General features: G+C 42.8%; 1 protein-coding gene across 3 annotated transcripts in view; it reads left to right on the top strand.

Annotated features, from left to right (window-relative positions):
* PRLR (prolactin receptor) overlaps positions 1 to 18,240 on the top strand; it is a 291,254-nt gene that overhangs the window by 164,689 nt on the left and 108,325 nt on the right. For 2 of the 3 annotated variants that reach the window (XM_030193029.1, XM_030193030.1), the window contains one exon: positions 13,134 to 13,209. The gene's annotated coding sequence lies outside the window, so the exon portion shown is untranslated. The remainder of the gene's footprint in view (positions 1 to 13,133; positions 13,210 to 18,240) is intronic. The other variant, XM_030193031.1, reaches the window with a different exon arrangement.

Genomic DNA, 18,240 nt, shown 5'->3' with positions numbered 1-18,240 from the left:
AAAAGGGGGATTGTCATGGGAGTGTCATGGGTAGATCAGGGGCGTTCTTTCAATTTATATGTGCTGTTATACAATAAGGGGGATCCGTGCCTAATTTAGGCATGAGGATGTACACCAGTGTTTAGTTGGTGTAAATCCTTGTGCCTAAAGTTAGGTGTGAATCCTGGTGCTAACCCCTGGATTCTATATCGTGCGCTTAAATTTAGGTGCCAAAATCAGTGTGGATTCTATAACAGCGCATGTAACTTAATTGGCTTAAGCTAATGAGCACTAACAGCACTTAAGCAATAATGAGCACTAATTGGCACTGATTAGAATTTAGGTGCACAACTTGCTAAGCATATTCTGTGATGAAGTACGCTGAACTAATGCGCATAAGCAAAAAGGAGTGTGGTTATATGTGGGGAAATGAGCATTTTGTGGGCATTCTGAAAGTTATGCATGTAGTTATAGAATATGGCCCAGTATGAATAAATCTACTTGCGGGATTTATGTCACATTTTCATTGGTGTAAATGGATGCAGGTAGTTTTAGTAACATAACTTGGAGGCATATTTTCAAAGCACTTTGGGAGGCTAAGTTCCATAGGTTTCTATGGAACTTTGGGAGGCTAAGTGCTTTGAAAATGAGCCCCATAGTAACATAGTAGATGACGGCAGAAAAAGACCTGCATGGTCCATCCAGTCTGCCCAACAAGATAAACTCATATGTGCTACTTTTTTGTGTATACCTTACCTTGATTTGTATCTGCCATTTTCAGGGCACAGACAGTAGAAGTCTTGCCCAGCGCTAGCCCCGCCTCCCAAACACCAGCCCCGCCTCCCAATCTCAGCTAAGTGTCTGAGGATCCATTCCTTCTGAACAGGATTCCTTTATGTTTATCCTACACGTTTGAATTCAGTTACCGTTTTCAACTAAACTTGATCTATAATCGGCGCCTTAATCTAGGCGCCGATTATAGAATACTCTTAGTTGCCACTGATTTCAGCGCTGATTTGTTTAGGCGCCATATTTAGAATCTCCCCCTAAATGAAAATTTGGCAAGGTTTGTGTCCTTAGGATTGGAAATAAAACAGATCAGAAAACTTCATTGGTATTTCTCCGTTCTAAAGTGATAGCACATCCTTAGGCGACATGTCTGGCATAATTATGACCCAAGGTATTATATAAAGGATAGGAGACTGTAGTCACGGAGGATATTTTGAAGGTCAGAAAGAAGTTTTACATTTAAAAGAGCTGCTTTCTTTGTTGTATCCTTGTAAATGTCAGTTTTTGAAAGAGTAGATTTACTTGGATTCAGAGCAAGCTGCAGAATTTTTAAGAAACAAAGCTTCAACCTCTTTCCCTGAAATGACAGTTCCATTTTCCATACATGATCTAGCACAGCTTCATGTGATTAAAGATTTGAAAAGCCAGTAATGTGTTACGTGACTAATGTTTATCTGAACGTGTTTAATGTAGAAAGTTTTTGATCTGAGACATTTACTAGAGGGCACTAACACTGCTGCCTTCCCCCTTTGAATGATAAGTTTATTAGGATTGAAGGATTTAAGAGCAAATATGGATTTACTGTTGCCATAGTTTGATCCCCTTTAATTGTGGTAGATGCATGGAATCGCCTCCCAGCAATAGTGGTAGAGATGAAAACAAATATCTGAATTCAAGAAAGCATGGGACAAGCACAGAGGATCTCAAAGGGAGAGGAATCGTGCACCTCAGTATTTATTATAGATGGGCAGATTGGATAGGCCATATGGTATTTATCTGTCATCATTTTCTATGTTAATTGTGAGCTTTAAAGCAAGTAAAATGTCTTCTTTTCTTCCTCAGTTTTGATACTTTATATTAGTAAGGGGTCCTTATACTAAGCTGCGGTAAAAATAGTCCTTAGCACGCCCTTACACGTATCTTTCCTGAGCACCGAGGCCATTTTTACCATAGCTGTAAAACCCCTGATTTTCTATTTTTTTACATTAATCTTGTCACACTGGTGCTCAGCGCTTACATCCTCCTGTTGTGTAGGTAGAAAGGGTTTCTGCATTATCCATGTGTTAACCAGTTAGAGCACAGTAATGTAAATGTGCTAACTGGTTAACACAGGAATGTCCACTTTCTGCCCCTGACACACCTCCCTCAAACAAAACAAAAAATTATCCCCCCCCCCCTTCATTTACTGAGCCACGCGCTAATGCCGACACAGCCCATACACTTTGAGTGGGCTGTGTTGGCATTGCCGCGTGACAGCCGCTAGCATGGCTTAGTAAACAGGAGGATTAGTGTGCAGTTAGCATGCACACATTCAAAAAGTACCATGTAATGCTGTAGCATGTCCTGTGGTAGACTATTTTTGCTGCATTAGACACATGTTAACACCTGACACAGCTTAGTAAAAGGGCTTGTATATATTTCTCTTCATATAATCAATCTTTCTGTCTCACAGTTTTGTTTTTCCTTTGTTTCATTTCGTTTTCTTTCTGTTTTTCCATTTTCAAATAGCATCCGCTGTTATGAAATGAGAATGTGCCTCCTTGTTTTTATCAGTTCCTCTAGTTTTTTTTTTCTTTAACTTATTATTTTGAGACCTGCACCAATACAGTCAGGATGTGTGCCACCCTGTCTGGCATCAGTCTCCCACCCGCTCCATTTACCACCCGCTGCTGGCGGCGGAGGGGGTCAGAAATGGCGGGGGCGGTGCTGGGGGGGGGCTAAAATGTGCGCCCTCACCTTGGGCTCTGGACCCCCCCCCCTCCCGCCGAAGTCTGGCTACACCCCTGCTTCATATTCAGTGTTTTAGTCTGGGGGGGGGGGGTTTAAAGAACCATAATGAATATGTTTGTATGCAAATGAATATGCTAATAAGCCAAGCCAAACCCTTTGCCTCCCCCCCAAATGAAATGACCAAACTACGCCCATGCGGTCCATATCCAGCTTTATCCATTTTTGTCCCCCCCCCCCCCCCCCCAATTAGCTCCCTTCCCTCAAGCCTGTTCTCATTCCGCGGCTGGACTGAGTACTTTACTGACCCCTTCCCTGCCTGACGTATTCCAGGATCAATTTCTCTTTCTCTTTCTCTTCCTCTCTCTCTCTTTTCTTCTTCTTCCCCATTCTGCTTTGTCCCATCTTGCCTCCCCCTGCATCCGCTCCCTCCCCTCAAACCTGTCCTAGTTTCGCGGCTCTTTCCTAGTGCAGTCACTTTGAGCAAGAACTAGAAATGTTAGGCGCAGTGCCTCGTGCTGTATTGCTTCCAGCTTGGTTCACTGGAACCGCCCCTTTGGCAACAGGAAGTGCATAAGGGAGCAGTCTGGCAGAGCCCCGCTGGAAGAGCTGAAACACAGGACTGTGTTCCAGCTGTTTTTCATTCCTGCTCATTGTGGTTCTACTGGGAAGGAGCTGCAGGACTAGGACAGGTATGAAGGGAGGGAGCGGATGCAGGGGGAGGGGAGGTCAAGAAGGGACAAAGCAGAACAGAGAAGAAGGAGAGAGAGATATAAGTAACGCCACACTGGGAAATGACCAATGGTCCATCGAGCCCAGCATCCTATCCACGACAGCGGCCAATCCAGGCCAAGGGCACCTGGCAAGCTTCCCAAACGTACAAACATTCTATACATGTTATTCCTGGAATTGTGGATTTTTCCCAAGTCCATTTAGTAGCGGTTTATGGACTTGTCCTTTAGGAAACCGTCTAACCCCTTTTTAAACTCTACCAAGCTAACCGCCTTCACCACGTTTTCCGGCAATGAATTCCAGAGTTTAATTAGGGTGAAGAAACATTTTCTTCGATTTGTTTTAAATTTACTACACTGTAGTTTCATCGCATGCCCCCTAGTCCTAGTATTTTTGGAAAGCGTGAACAGACGCTTCACATCCACCTGTTCCACTCCACTCATTATTTTATATACCTCTATCATGTCTCCCCTCAGCCGTCTCTTCTCCAAGCTGAAAAGCCCTAGCCTCTTTAGTCTTTCTTCATAGGGAAGTCGTCCCATCCCCGCTATCATTTTAGTCGCCCTTCGCTGCACCTTTTCCAGGTCCACTATTTCTTTCTTGAGATGTGGCGACCAGAATTGAACACAATACTCAAGGTGCGGTCGCACCATGGAGCGATACAACAGCATTATAACATCCTCATTCCTGCTCATTGTGGTTCTACTGGGAAGGAGCTGCAGGACTAGGACAGGTATGAAGGGAGGGAGCAGATGCAGGGGGAGGGGGGTCAAGAAGGGGCAAAGCAGAATGGAGAAGAAGGAGAGAGAGATATTGGAACATGTTGAGCAGGGAAAGGAGAGTAAGGCACTTGGTCCAATGTCCACCCTCACCCCCCCCCCCCAAACTACGTCCATGGAGTGAAGTGCGTCTGTACTCTTCCCTCCCTCTGCAGCTACTCTTGAAGTTCCGGGTCGGGGCGGACTGACAGTGCTCTAGGTCCCCAGCTAGTAAGGGTCACTGGGCCCCCCCCCCGAACACTGCTTGTGCCCCCCATTCGCACATCACCATGCCTCCCACCCTGCACACTAGTGCGCCCTCACTGGTCCTACCTTGAAGGACCCTGGTGGTCTAGTGGCCTCTTTGGGGGCAGGAAAGATCCCCACTCTTTCCTGCCCACTGCCGCTGCTTTGCCCTATGCCACAGTGTTTTCAAAATGGCTGCTGAGACTTCCTGTGGTAGTGTCACAGGTCTTGGCAGTCTCGCAAGAGTGCGACAGGGAAGGCTCAGCAACCATTTCGAAAATGCAGCAGCCGGCAGGAAAGAGTGGGGATCTTTCCTGCCCTTGAAGAGGCTACTAGACCACCTTTAAGGTGGGACTGGGCGGGCTGTAGTTTGTGGAGAGAGAGAGAGAACCTCTGGGCAGTCCACCCCAGCTCTGGGTTGGGATGCATGCTGTATGACCCCTGCTTTGTCCACTATTGTTCTGTGTGGAACATCTTTTTTGGTGAGAGGGGTCAAACCAATCTGAAATCCATCCCAAGCTCGCTAGATGCTAAGACTGTGTTAGCAAAATATAGCTCAATAGTAAATCCAAAAATGGAGGAGATCTATATGAAATATCAACAGCTCAGTTTACTGACCAAAAAATTATTTCATTTGGTTAATTGAGAGATGTTGCCTCAAGAAGCCCCCGGCTCTAATTTATACGGAGCTCAAGGGGGCTGGATTGCTTCATCATCGGCAACAACACTTTGTAAAAAGCAGCCACTACCCAACGTATATTAATTAAATAGTATTCTTCTTTTTTTCTTTTTTTCTATTTTTATATATCGTGATGGGCAGTACATAAAATTAATATATCGGCTACTTAGCTTTCACATGGTCCAGTCCTTCTTATAATCAGTTGTATCCATAACACGACCCAGACCGACAATGGCCAGCGTTTCGTTGCCTGCGTCAGGGTCAAAGGGTCTGCGTACAACTGAAGAAGAAAAAACAGATTGTTACAATATGCCAGGACCAACACCTAACAATGCATTATTCGTGCCTCTCAATTTTTAATTAACCACCTCCGTCGAAGGATCTCTCATCTACAACGGACCAGCACATAGTAAAGATGGCTTCACTCATTTAAAGATTTTATTACGTCAGACGCTGATGATCAAACGGATCAATCAGCTTACATCTACTCATCGGTCTTCTATTAGTACGGAACACAGTTTATTTACAGCTGTTAACCAATTATCCTGAGCATTCTCCCTGAAAAATTATGCTAGATCAAATCTACCATTAAAAGAAATTCTTAATAGTTTAAATGTTTACAGTTATTGTGAGCAAGTAGTGTCTACAGCTATAGAGAATTTCTTGTACGTCTCAGAAAAAACTTTTATGTCAAAAAGAAAGGGAAATCTGCATGTTAGAAAAAATGTCCCCACTCTATTCTTGCGTTCAAACCCATCGGAGTCAATGAGTTTAGACGATGTATCCACTTTTGTTCACAACGGAAAAGAATCCTTTTTCTATCCACTCCAATGCGGACACGGGATGCCTCTATTTTTTGTAAAACAAAGCATCTCAGTTCGGCAAAGGAGTGTCGTACTGTGTTACAATGGAGCACCAGAGGGGTCAGCATTCTTTGTGTATTTAGCACACTCCGGTGCTCTATTAATCTAATATACAGCGCCCTCGAGGTCTGTCCCACATATAGTAAACCACATGGACAAACCAAGCAGTAAACTACAAAGTCCGATCTACAATTAGTGTTCACTTTCAAATTAAATTTTCGAAGAGATTTTGGATGAGTAAAAGTCTCTATTTCCCACATTATCTCGCACATACAACATGAACTACACTTCTTATGTCCCTCATAAATAGGGGGCAGATCTTCATTCAATGGTAATACTGATGGACATAGTATTTCTTTCAAATTTCTTGATCTACTATAAGCAAAACGGATCTTCTTGTTTATAAATGCAGGGAGGGTCTGTAATATTCCCCAATGGCTATTGAGGATCTTCCTGACCCTCTAACAACGAAACGCTGGCCATTGTCGGTCTGGGTCGTGTTATGGATACAACTGATTATAAGAAGGACTGGACCATGTGAAAGCTAAGTAGCCGATATATTAATTTTATGTACTGCCCATCACGATATATAAAAATAGAAAAAAAGAAAAAAAGAAGAATACTATTTAATTAATATACGTTGGGTAGTGGCTGCTTTTTACAAAGTGTTGTTGCCGATGATGAAGCAATCCAGCCCCCTTGAGCTCCGTATAAATTAGAGCCGGGGGCTTCTTGAGGCAACATCTCTCAATTAACCAAATGAAATAATTTTTTGGTCAGTAAACTGAGCTGTTGATATTTCATATAGATCTCCTCCATTTTTGGATTTACTATTGAGCTACAAACTAAGAAGGAGATATCCTTTTGAATTGTTTATAATTTAGCAAAATATAGCCCCAGTGGACCGCTCCATTCCACTGCCTGTGCTATTTATGTACCGTTTTGATAGCATTTTGCTGAATTACCTCCACTCTACCAGTTGAGACCTCCACAGTGATTTGTAGAATTATCACCTCTCATTTTCTTCTGTTTATATCTTTCCCTGTACAACCCAGTTTCCCCTGTTGCCTTTACATAGCCTCCTGGATTCTATATAGGTTGCCCAACATTGGGCACTTAAATTTGGACATGGATCCCAGATGTGCGTATAAACTAAGTAGTCAATTAAGCATTAGCAATCAATTACTGGAGTTAATTGGAGTCGATTGGCATTTAATTGGCAGTAATTAGAGGTTAGGCACGCATCTCCCCATGCCCTATTATATAATATGTGTGCCTAAATTTCATAGCATCGCCATGGAAAGGGCATGGGTAGGTCAGGGGCATTCCCAGAAATTAGGTGTGATATTATAGAATACTTGGATTTCTGCACCCAACTGCCATCAGTTAGGCATGAGAATTTACACCAGGTTTCAGCAGGCATAAGCTCTCCTGCCATCTGCTATACACTTCAAAGTACACACTTGCATAAGGTTGTCCCAGCAGCAAGGTGGGGGATAGAAGAGGGTCCATTTATACACATTGTAACATAGTAGATGATGGCAGATAAAGACCTAAATATCCATCCAGCCTGCCCAACAGCCACACTCATTATCAATTCATCATTAAACCATACGTACACTTGATCCTGATTTTTCTTTGCCATCTTTGGGTCACAGACCATAGATGTCTATCCAGCACTGTCCTTATGCCTCAACTATTCGAGATGCCATTAAAGTCCACTTCAGCCAATCCGGATCCGTCTTGCCATACACAGGACACAGACCAAAGAAGTCTGCCGGGCCCTGGCCTTCGTTTCTCACAGCCAGAGTTGCCGTCTAAGCATCGTTCAACCCATTTAAGTTGCTTAAGTTTTGTTTTTAATGCCATCATTATTATGGATCCTCGGTGTTCATCTCATGCCTTTTCGAATTCTGTCACCATTTCTGTCTCTACCACCTCTCTCAGGAAGGCATTTCAGTTATTGACCACCATCTCCATGAAAAAGTATTTTCTGACGTTACTCCTAAGTCTGCCACCTCACAAACTCAATTCATGTCCTTTAGTTTTTGTTTGTATATTAATACCTTTTTAGTATTTGAACATTTGTATCATATCTCCCCTATCCCTTCTTTCCTCAAGGATATACATATTTAGATCTTCTAGTCTTTTCTGATACATCTTTTGGCACAAGCTCCGTACATTTTCTTGCCTTCTTTTGAACCGCTTCAAATTTTTTTAAGTCCTTAGCAAGATACAGTCTCCAAAACTGAACACAATACATGCTATTGAAATGTTGAATGACTGCATAAATCAGAGGCGTAATTACTTCAAGGAACTTTAACTTTACTTCCACATACACAAACATATAAATACATATTCCTACATACATTTTGACTTCGATTATTTATGTTCAGTGTCTTTTATTTGCCAATGTATACAGGATAGCAACATTAATCTTCAGCACTGACATTTCAAAGGTAATAACGACAACCATTGGCAGTCAGCATAGCTTCCAGTGCCTTAACTTGATTTTGTAAGTTCTGGGTCACATTATTAAACCATATTAGTAGTGACATTATAAACTGATGCATTCTCTCAGAAACTGCATTTGCAGAAAATATGCATCTGCAATTTCTGGCAATGCAAATACAGGACGTCACACTTAACGTACGTGGCAACAGGCTTGCTGTGCGCCAATCTGGAACTACCACCCGGCTACCGCAGAAGCCCGGCATTAGTTCCCACCCGTAACACACACCATTTCCGTTGCTACAAAAATAGTTTCTATTTTTGTAGCACTGGTGCTTACTCGGCAGTAATTGGGCAGCACCGCATGCTGCCCGATTAACATCAGGTTAGCGCGGGAGCCCTTACCACCACCTCAAAGCAGCACCAAGCCATGATCAAAACAAGAGAGAGGAAAACATTTTTCTCAATGCTTTCTCTGTCGAAGGACAGCCCTTGAAAAAGCCTACAGGTGAAACGGATGGGGCCACCGTCGGGCAACAGATAAGTGCTCGACTTTACTTTATCTATGCAAAGCTGCTCTATAGCACTTCATGAGAATTAATGGTTTTTATGAGCCAAATAAAATTTGAAGTCAGCATTGATATTCTCAATCAAATAAAATTTGAAGTTAGCATTGATACTGTCAATATATTTTAAAATAATTTTGTAAAAAAGAGCAAAATTGCTAAAATCATAAGTACATAAGTAGTGCCATACTGGGAAAGACCAAAGGTCCATCTAGCCCAGCATCCTGTCACCGACAGTGGCCAATCCAGGTCAAGGGCACCTGGCACGCTCCCCAAACGTAAAAACATTCCAGACAAGTTATACCTAAAAATGCGGAATTTTTCCAAGTCCATTTAATAGCGGTCTATGGACTTGTCCTTTAGGAATCTATCTAACCCCTTTTTAAACTCCGTCAAGCTAACCGCCCGTACCACGTTCTCCGGCAACGAATTCCAGAGTCTAATTACACGTTGGGTGAAGAAAAATTTTCTCCGATTCGTTTAAATTTACCACACTGTAGCTTCAACTCATGCCCTCTAGTCCTAGTATTTTTGGATAGCGTGAACAGTCGCTTCACATCCACCCGATCCATTCCACTCATTATTTTATACACTTCTATCATATCTCCCCTCAGCCGTCTCTTCTCCAAGCTAAAAGCCCTAGCCTTCTCAGCCTCTCTTCATAGGAAAGTCGTCCCATCCCCACTATCATTTTCGTCGCCCTTCGCTGTACCTTTTCCAATTCTACTATATCTTTTTTGAGATACGGAGACCAGTACTGAACACAATACTCCAGGTGCGGTCGCACCATGGAGCGATACAACGGCATTATAACATCCGCACACCTGGACTCCATACCCTTCCTAATAACACCCAACATTCTATTCGCTTTCCTAGCCGCAGCAGCACACTGAGCAGAAGGTTTCAGCGTATCATCGACGACGACACCCAGATCCCTTTCTTGATCCGTAACTCCTAACGCGGAACCTTGCAAGACGTAGCTATAATTCGGGTTCCTCTTACCCACATGCATCACTTTGCACTTGTCAACATTGAACTTCATCTGCCACTTGCAAGCCCAATCTCCCAGTCTCGCAAGGTCCTCCTGTAATCGTTCACATTCCTCCTGCGACTTGACGACCCTGAATAATTTTGTGTCATCGGCGAATTTAATTACCTCACTAGTTATTCCCATCTCTAGGTCATTTATAAATACATTAAAAAGCAACGGACCCAGCACAGACCCCTGCGGGACCCCACTAACTACCCTCCTCCACTGAGAATACTGGCCACGCAATCCTACTCTCTGCTTCCTATCTTTCAACCAGTTCTTAATCCATAATAATACCCTACCTCCGATTCCATGACTCTGCAATTTCTTCAGGAGTCTTTCGTGCGGCACTTTGTCAAACGCCTTCTGAAAATCCAGATATACAATATCAACCGGCTCCCCATTGTCCACATGTTTGCTTACCCCCTCAAAAAAATGCATTAGATTGGTGAGGCAAGACTTCCCTTCACTAAATCCGTGCTGACTTTGTCTCATCAGTCCATGTTTTTGTATATGCTCTGCAATTTTATTCTTAATAATAGCCTCCACCATCTTGCCCGGCACCGACGTCAGACTCACCGGTCTATAATTTCCCGGATCTCCTCTGGAACCCTTCTTAAAAATCGGAGTAACATTGGCTACCCTCCAGTCTTCCGGTACTACACTCGATTTTAGGGACAGATTGCATATTTCTAACAGTAGCTCCGCAAGTTCATTTTTTAGTTCTATTAATACTCTGGGATGAATACCATCAGGTCCCGGTGATTTACTACTCTTCAGCTTGCTGAACTGACCCATTACATCCTCCAAGGTTACAGAGAATTCGTTTAGTTTCTCCGACTCCCCCGCTTCAAATATTCTTTCCGGCACCGGTGTCCCCCCCAAATCCTCCTCGGTGAAGACCGAAGCAAAGAATTCATTTAATTTCTCCGCTACGGCTTTGTCCTCTTTTTGGAAATAAATTAAAAGTTAAAATAATTGTTCCAAACAAGGTTTTTATGACTAGTGACGAACACCACGCCCCCAGTTAAAGCCGCCGAAAACTGAAAGTAAGCGGTTGGGTGTTTTGAGGTCTTTTCCTTGCTTTTTAGAAATATTTTGTCAAAATCAAACATCATATTTCCATATACATTTTATTGGATTCCTCTTTATATGTTTGGTCACTTACTGCACAGCCATTTCTTTTTGAGGAGAAAAGACGGCCTTTTACCCACTGCGGTAAAAGGGGGCCTCAGCGAACTTCAAAAACAAGTGCTGACACTAGCGCAGGCCCCCTTTTACTGTAGCTTAGTAAAAGGACCCCTAAGAGAAGTATCTCCTAAAGCCCAACATGAAAAACCAGGAGCACAAAAAGATCAGCATGCTCTTACCTAAATCTTCACTTCCCAAGCTGCAAAGGGATAAAATATAAAAAAAACTTATGCATGCAGCTTCTCTTACATAAGCACGCAATTATGGAATGCACTTCCAAACGTCACGAAAAGAATGCATGACCTAACAAACTTCCGGAAATCGTTAAAAACCTACCTGTTCTCAAAGGCATACCAGAAAGAACCAACCTAAACTCCTGAACTCTACAAAAGAATCAAAACTCCTTCCAGAACTGGACAAAATCGAACTCTTTCTCCTTGATCACTTAAAATACACTGTCATCTTTGAACATTAACAGTAAACCACTCTGTATTTCTCCTACTGGAATTGGCGATCGCCATCACGGTACTATGTAAGCCACATTGAGCCTGCAAATAGGTGGGTAAATGTGGGATACAAATGCAACAAATAATAATAATAATATGGAGGTTTTAACAGAGAGACAGCCTTTGGAAATTGTGCCTATGCAACTCTGGTGTGTGGCTCTGGTGAGCAGAAAAATGGTGAAGGACAGAGTACTAATACTGACAGAAGTAGTAAGAATAGGAATCAGGAATAGTATGGACACACATAGTTAAACATTGTTTAAGAGATAGAAGATCAAGAGGGCAGTGGACTACAAGGAAGGAAGGGGGAATGATGGAAAACGACGAGGCATGAACAGACGAGTGATACAGAACAAGCTGGAAAACAAATTCTGGGAGAGCTACAATTAAACGAATGCCCAGGGAAAAGTATAGGAGACTATCACCTTGAAATGAAGGAGAAATAGGAGAGTAGTCAGCCAGAGAGAGGGATGGATGGTAGCCCAGAGCTACCCAAACCTATTCCAGTGATCCCACTTTATAGGACATCCACAATAAATATGCATGAGATAAATTTGCATGCATTGGAAACCCAGCATATGCAAATTTAGCTTATATATAATCATTTTCAATAGCCTGAAAAGCTGACAATGCCGTCCCCAACACAGATTTGGGAAGCTGATGAACAGCTATGCAGCTCCTATCAGTGATTTTGTTTTAAATTTGTAGTGCTTGCACAGATGACTATTAGCTTTGAATATATGTTGCTACATTTGTCTAAGTCTACATATCTACCTACTTCTGGTAACCATGTAGATGCCCATAATATTCCTATGGACATCTACATGGTTAGTGTGCGCTAAAAATGCTAGCACGCCTTTGCAAACGGGGCCCTGAGTGTCTTTTCAAAACAAGCGATTCACATTTACCCATTTCTTCAGAATGAATCCTGACTATCTGATATCATTTATGCACTTCCCCAGCAATGTAATAAATAAGGACAGGTCACTTTTTACTGTGTCTTACTAAAAAGGACCCCACAAGTTCCAAGACTACTTGGCCCCTTCAAAAATTGAAAAAGTAATTTTGGGTTCCTTCCAAGTGTGTATGACCAGCTCTACATTTGTCTAAGTCTGCATATTTACCTGCTTCTGGAGAGAAAACTACTAACAGTACATCTCCAGTAATTCATTAATTCATTTAAGTGTTTATACTGCTTAGACCTAAGCGGTTTACAGTTTCATTTTACAGGGCTCACAGTCAAAGTTGTACATTGTACTGCTGCTGTACCTGGGGCAATATTGACCTAATTAGAGGTTCTCTTATTTTATGCCTGTAAAAATGCATTCTAATGTTTTGCAAACAAAAGCAAGAATATGTTTTTAATTTTTTAGTGTCTTTATTTGTCTTCGTATAGATAATCACCAGATGGCTGTTCATGGAGAATAAAACCAAGTAATCCCCAGCTTTGTAAGTGTGTCTTAAAAGTACAGGTAGGATTCTTCGCCTTTTAATTCATTAAAAGTTGCCTTGGTCCATGAATCATCTCTAACCCAGCAGAGCATAACACAGTGCTTGCATGATAAAAATTATTATAACCTGTATAAAATGTGTTAGGTGCAACATTGATTTATTATCTTGGCTAAATGTATGCATATATATGTATCTTTTCATTGTTCTATATATCTGTTTGATACAGGGATGGGCAACCGCAGTCCTCAAGGGCCACAACCCAGTCAGGTTTTCAAGATGTGGCATAAATCCCTGCATATAGATTTAGGCACACAGGGGCATATTCTATAACTGCATGCAAATTTTGAAACGCACACAAACCGCCCATTTCCCCACCCATATCCACGGCCCTTTTTGGCTGCACACATTAGTAAGTGCAGTGTGTTACAGATTATGCTTAGCGAGTTGTGTGTGTAAATTCTAATTATTGCCAATTAGTACTCATTATTGCTGGAGTGGAGGAGTGGCCAAGTGGTTAGAGCACAGGTCTTGTAATCCAGAGGTGGCCAGTTCAAATCCCACTGCTGCTCCTTGTGATCTTGGGCAAGTCACTTAACCCTCCATTGCCTCAGGTATAAAATTAGATTGTGAACCCTGCTGGGACAGAGAAATATCCAGTGTACCTGACTGTAACTCACCTTGAGCTAGTACTGAAAAAGGTGTGAGCAAAATTTAAATAAATAAGATCTGTTAGCAATGCTGATTAGCCTGTTAAGTCAATTAAGTTACACACATTGTTCTAGAATAAACTTGGATTGTGGCACAGAACACTAGAGGTGCAATGTATGGAATTCAAGGGTAAGTGCTATTCTGTAAAGGGCACAGGCCCTTTATAGAATAGTGCATAGCTCCCTAAACCCACATCTAACTTTAGGTGCTAGACTTACACGTGGTGAAACCTGGCATAAATGCTGGCACACAAGTTAGGTGTGCCGAGGCTGTAAACTATGCGTGTAAATTTTTGGAACACCCTTGACACACTGATGGCCACACCTCCTTTTGAGTTACACACTAGTAGAGTCAGGCGCCAGCCATGCCTTATAGCATAGCTTGCAGCCAGGTGCGCGCACAAATTTTATTCCATGCCAATTAACATCAATAATTGGTTGTTAGCATTCAGTTATTGGTAGTTAAGGGCTTGTGATTCAATTAATTTGTGCATGTGTCTTTGGCATACACAAATGGTGTACAAATCTGACCACATTATGTTTAGACTCCTCTTATTGACTTATAAGTGCATTCACTCTGCAGCTCCTCAGTACCTCTCCACTCTCATCTCTCCCTACATTCCTCCCCGGGAACTCTGTTCACTGGATAAATCTCTCTTATCTGCACCTTTCTCCTCCACCGCTAACTCCAGACTCCGTTCCTTTTATCTTGCTGCACCATATGCCTGGAATAGACTTCCTGAGACGGTACGTCAAGCTCCATCTCTGGCCGTCTTCAAATCTAAGCTAAAAGCCCACCTTTTTGATGCTGCTTTTAACTCCTAACCCTTATTCACTTGTGGAGGAGTAGCCTAGTGGTTAGTGCAATGGACTTTGATCCTGGGGAACTGAGTTCGTTTCCCACTGCAGCTCCTTGTGACTCTGGGCAAGTCAGATAACCTTAACCCTGACGCAGGCCTTTACGGCCGAAACACGATTCATGTCGGGTTGTTTTTATTGATTCAGAATAAAAAACCTTGTTTAGGAAAACACCATTTGTGAGAGGACTCTTTTGGATCCACTGTTTGTTGGTTTTGGCTTTTGTTTTTCTGACAGCACACACTTTTTAACACAGCAGTAGTGTGCATACTCAATGATTACAACGATGTGGTATAGTTTCACAGTAATTTCACAGTAGAAGCCACGTTCTCAGTCATCGGCATGCAGCTCTACTGCATGGCATTCTGCATCAACCCCTCAGTCTGTATTACTAGCACTTGCTAACATCAAAAGAAACTTTGCCAAACAAATAAACTATATTACTGCAACTACAAATAAAACTTGGTTAAGCACAAACCAGTGCTTTTTAACCGGCCAGCTATCTCGGTTGAATATTAGCATTTAGCAGCTAGCCCAGTCACCGGCTATGTCGTGCAACATAGCTGGTTAGTGTCAAAATTCATCACTTGACCGGCTAAGTTTAGCAGACAAATAGAGCTACATAAATACAGTGCTTTTTTTGTGCCGGTACGCAACGGTACGGCGTACCGGCACCTTTTTTTTTTGCTCCCCCCGCCCTGTGAGTCCATGTCCCGCACGCAGTGCCAGCCCCCATTTCCGGCCGCTGCTGCTTCTCCTGTTGAGCAGCAGCGGCCGCTACACAAAGAAAAAGATTTTTTAAAAAATTGAAACCTGGCTGAAACGCGGCACCCCGGCACTGTAGACAGCCATTAGGCATTGGCTGTTGCCCCGCAACCGCTCCTCCTCTTGCCTCTACGTCACTGCGCTCCTCCGGGGTCTTCCTCCAGGGGCAGTGACGTAGAGGCAAGAGGAGGAGCGGTTGCGGGGCAACAGCCAATGCCTAATGGCTGTCTACAGTGCCGGGGTGCCGCGTTTCAGCCAGGTTTCAATTTTTTTTTAATCTTCTTTTTCTTTGTGTAGCGGCCGCTGCTGCTCAACAACAGGAGAAGCAGCAGCGGCCGGAAATAGGGGCTGGTGCCGCGTGCGTCGCGTCTTCGCGCCGTTCGCGCCAAACTTGGCAGGGAGAGGGAAGGATTGGGGAGAGAGAGAAAGAGGGAAACCAACAGAGGGAAGGATTGGGGGAGAGAGAGAAAGAGGGAAACCAACAGAGGGAAGGATTGGGGGAGAGAGAGAAAGAGGGAAACCAACAGAGGGAAGGATTGGGGAGAGAGAGGGAAAACAACAGAGTGAAGGATTGGGGAGAGAGAGAAAGAGGGAAAACAACAGGGAAGGATTGGGGAGAGAGAGGGGAAAACATGGAAGGATTGGGGAGAGAGAGGGAAAAACAGATGGAAGGATTGGGGAGAGGGGAAAACAGATGGAAGGATGGGGATAGAGAGAGAGGGAAAACGGAAGGATTGGGGAGAGAGAGAAAGGGAAAACAACAGAGGGAAGGATTGGGGAGAGAGGGAAAAACAGATGGAAGGATTGGGGAAAGAGAGAGGGAAAACAGATGGAAGGATGGGGAGAGAGAGGGGGAAAACAGATGGAAGGATGGGGAGAGAGAGAGGGAAGATGCTGGATGGAAGAATGCAGAAAGAAATAGGGGAGACACTGGAAGGATGGGGAGAGAAAGCAGAGCTGCTGGATGGAAAAGGGGAATAGAGAAAGACTGGAGAATAAGAGGAAGGGGCATGGGGAGAACAAGGGTGAGGAAAAGATGAAAAGCCACAGGTAGATGAAGGACATTAAAGAATGGATAGTAAGAATGAATTAAATCTGGACAGAGAGAGAGCCTGAAAAATATTGAAGAAAGCAAAGAAAAAGGAGACAAAAATGACAAATGGCACAGAAGAGTTAAGCGAAAAGAAAAGAAAGCAGAATCACAGAATGGGACCAATATGGAAAGAAAAACAGTCACCAGACAACAAAGGTAGAAAAAAAATCATTTTATTTTCATTTTAGTGTTTGTAATTATGTCCAATTTGAGAATTTACATTGGCTGTCTTATTTTGCACTGGGTATACTGGAGCTGTAAGAGCTTACAGAGATTATTTATAATGAAAAAAATCATAAGTACATAAGTAATGCCACACTGGGAAAAGACCAAGGGTCCATCGAGCCCAGCATCCTGTCCACAACAGCGGCCAATCCAGGCCAAGGGCACCTGGCAAGCTTCCCAAATGTACAAACATTCTATACATGTTGTTCCTGGAATTGTGGATTTTTCCTAAGTCCATATAGTACTATAATATTTTCAATGATGTCTGTTTATATGCGCCATGGCTGGTATAGTGGGTGTGGTTAATGTGGGTGTGGCTATCATAGGGGTGGAGCCATATGTGGTGACCCCGCCCATAATGAGTACCGGCACCTTTTTTTCTACAAAAAAAGCACTGCATAAATAGCAGGTCTATCTTTGGCCACTATAACTTAGCTGGTCAGCTGATGAATATCAGCTTAACTGGCTATGTTCGTAGCAGCCAACACCTTTCAAGTCAGATTCAGTTCAATTCAATTTAAATCAATTCTTGTATACCGCTAATATCCCCTTTCCAAGGTTCAGTGTGGTTTACATTCTAGGTGAGCAAAAGCAAAGAGTGTTAGTGTGAGGTTTGAGAAACATTAGAGACCATTGGATTAATGCATGAGACTAAAAACATTAAGGAAAGGATAATGGATGGTACTAGGATGTAGTTGGAGTGTTAGTTAGTTAGTTAGTAATTTTTCATTCATTCATTCATTACATTTATACCCACATTAGCCCAAGGTAGACTCAAGTTCAATGTGTCTTACAAAGAAACAATAAAGTATTTGGGAAGAGAAAGGTTTTTAGCCTCTTCCTGAAGATGAGGTAGCTGTTTTCTGTTCTGATGGAAATAGGTAGAGAGTTCCATATTTTGACTCAATGAATGGGGAATAGAGAACTGAAAATCTTCTGATTTCTAATTGTCTTTTGGAATGGTATTAGCATCAGTTGTTGTTTCAGTCAGTTAGACTGGATCAGACATAGCAAAGCGGTCTTAGCAGTTCAGAGGTGAAGCCCTGTAGGATTTGAAAAACTAAACAAGCAGCTTTGAACCTGATTCTTTCTGCTATGGGAAGCCAGTGCAGCTTGTTTAGATGAGTTGAAACACTAGTATATCTATTCAATCTGTATATTAGTCTAGCAGCTGTGTTCTGAATTTGAATTTCCGGGGTCGCCGTCGACCATGGGAGTTAGCCGGGCTGCCTCCTGTGGTCTGAATATGGGCCCCAAAGGTTTCAAAACTAAGCACAAACTATTTGTTTGAATTTTGTAAATCTGCCATGTAGATGAAAACATTCCAGTTTTAGAGAGCTACACAGGAACGAGGGTAGCGGGAATCCCACGGGTTCCTGCGAGGACAGACCCAGGTCTGCGGG

Source organism: Microcaecilia unicolor, chromosome 2 (assembly GCF_901765095.1).
Source record: "Microcaecilia unicolor chromosome 2, aMicUni1.1, whole genome shotgun sequence".
Taxonomy (NCBI): domain Eukaryota; kingdom Metazoa; phylum Chordata; class Amphibia; order Gymnophiona; family Siphonopidae; genus Microcaecilia; species Microcaecilia unicolor.
The sequence above is the reverse complement of the archived record's forward strand: the minus strand, read 5'-3'. Positions and strand labels throughout refer to the sequence as shown.